Here is a 2,500-nt window from a genome sequence, read left to right on the forward strand (position 1 = left end):
TAGAACCGAGGTCCTATTCCATTATTCCATGCACACAGTATTCAGGCGGGCTTGCCTGCTTTAAGCACTCTAATTTGTTCAAAGTAAACGTGCCGGCCCACCGAGACACTCAATAAAGAGCACCCTGGTAGGATTTCAACGGGGTCCGCCTCGGGACGCACGAGCACGCACGAGGCGGTCGCACGCCTTCAGCTCGCCCCACCGGCAGGACGTCCCACGATACATGCCAGTTAAACACCGACGGGCGGTGAACCAACAGCGTGGGACACAAATCCAACTACGAGCTTTTTAACCGCAACAACTTTAATATACGCTATTGGAGCTGGAATTACCGCGGCTGCTGGCACCAGACTTGCCCTCCAATAGATACTCGTTAAAGGATTTAAAGTGTACTCATTCCGATTACGGGGCCTCGGATGAGTCCCGTATCGTTATTTTTCGTCACTACCTCCCCGTGCCGGGAGTGGGTAATTTGCGCGCCTGCTGCCTTCCTTGGATGTGGTAGCCGTTTCTCAGGCTCCCTCTCCGGAATCGAACCCTGATTCCCCGTTACCCGTTACAACCATGGTAGGCGCAGAACCTACCATCGACAGTTGATAAGGCAGACATTTGAAAGATGCGTCGCCGGTACGAGGACCGTGCGATCAGCCCAAAGTTATTCAGAGTCACCAAGGCAAACGGACCGGACGAGCCGACCGATTGGTTTTGATCTAATAAAAGCGTCCCTTCCATCTCTGGTCGGGACTCTGTTTGCATGTATTAGCTCTAGAATTACCACAGTTATCCAAGTAACGTGGGTACGATCTAAGGAACCATAACTGATTTAATGAGCCATTCGCGGTTTCACCTTAATGCGGCTTGTACTGAGACATGCATGGCTTAATCTTTGAGACAAGCATATGACTACTGGCAGGATCAACCAGGGAGCTGCGTCAACTAGAGCTGAGCAGCCGGCCGCCCGGGAGTGTGTCCCGGGGGCCCGCGCGAACACGCAAGCGTCCGCTCAATCATTCTGCAAACAGGAGGAGGCTGAGCTCCCCTGCACAATACACCTCGAAACCCTCTCAGGTCCCGGCGGCGCGCAGCGCCGTCCCAAGTACTTGGTCGGGTTCGAGAGAGGCGCAATCGCCCGGAGTTAGGCGAGTAGACGCTTTCGGTGCGACCACCCGTGCTCCCAACTGAGCTTGCCGCTGCCGACAGAGGCCCGGGAGCGTGCTGTCGTGGCATTGCCGGCGGGAGACAACACGCGCCACCTACGGTGACCGGCAGCTCCAACGCCAGCGCCACAGAAGGACAAAAGCCCCACTTGGGTGCCGAAGCGAACTCTCCCAGCACAGCGCACGCGCCAACACATCCGCACAGCTGCGATACAAACCACCAGCGAGAACCGCTGGGGCGACCGAGCAGCAGACGGCGTCGCGGCGCCGAGCGCCGGGCGGCGGCGCATCCTCAACGCACACAGTCCTCAATCGGACCAGCACACTGAAGATGTCCACCGCGCTTCGCACCGGGCCCGCGAGGACCTACTTTGGCCGCACGGCGCCGCGCGCAGGGTGCGCCGGCGCGCAGCTGCGACGCCTGCCGCGTCCGTCGGCCGGCGCGCCTGCCACTGGCCGCCCCCACCAGCCGGCTGTAGCGCGTGCGCCCACGCACCGCGCGGCCAGCACGCCGGGAGGCGCCCCCTCACCGGCCGGGGACGGTCCCACCCAGCCACCGCCGCGTATCGCTTCACACCCAGATGCCGTTCAGTTTCGTCGGCATGGTGGGTATCGCTGGAACAACCGGTTAGTACCTCAACCTATCGTCGCCATCACCGATTCACCCCTAGCGAGAACAACCGCACCACAACAGGTTACCATTTGTTCATTTGCGTAACTTCACCAGAAAACGCAGGCGTCCATCGCCATTTGCAACTTCAACGATTATTGCATGCCTGTGTCAGGTGTCACGCCACACTACGTCTGCCCACATACACGCAACAAAATGTGCACGCCTAGACAATACGTGGAAGGTGGCCCCCGTACGTATGCGATGTCCATTGCTCGAACGACTGTCAACCGGCCTCTGTAGCATGTCGCAGATATGGAACGCGGTGCACCATGCCATCACGGTGTGTGAGGAGAGACGACTAGGTCCGAATACATCAACAGACAGCTCATGCTGATCGCCATCCACGGCGTCCGTTCCTCCCACACGTCTCTATGGCGTACCACACTGCAATCCAGCTCTCATAGGGAGACGACACGTAGCTGCGTGCACAATATTTGCACTGTATGGTCCGCCGTTTTTGGGCGCAGTCGTTGTGCGGTCACACATGTGCCACGATGTATCATTCAGTACATAAGGACGAATGTGCAGTACAGATTGTGGTTCACGCGTACGACATCAGCGGACAGTTGACACAGGCCGCACCACAACGTAGCCTGAGTACGTCGCATGCGAAGGGCATTGAACATGCAAACTTCTCACCAACCAGCTTGCGAAGGCAGGGGGCAAGGTG

The 2,500-nt window shown here is 58.2% G+C and overlaps 1 non-coding gene across 1 annotated transcript in view; it reads right to left on the reverse strand.

Moving 5' to 3' along the window:
* LOC124772039 overlaps positions 1–926 on the reverse strand; it is a 1,909-nt gene extending 983 nt beyond the window's left edge. Inside the window, exon 1 of the ribosomal RNA XR_007013721.1 lies at positions 1–926. This exon is cut by the window's left edge and continues 983 nt beyond it. This is a non-coding gene — a ribosomal RNA (small subunit ribosomal RNA).
* Between the last annotated feature and the right edge of the window lie 1,574 nt (positions 927–2,500).

Source organism: Schistocerca piceifrons, unplaced genomic scaffold, assembly GCF_021461385.2.
Source record: "Schistocerca piceifrons isolate TAMUIC-IGC-003096 unplaced genomic scaffold, iqSchPice1.1 HiC_scaffold_936, whole genome shotgun sequence".
In the NCBI taxonomy this organism is placed as follows: Eukaryota; Metazoa; Arthropoda; class Insecta; order Orthoptera; family Acrididae; genus Schistocerca; species Schistocerca piceifrons.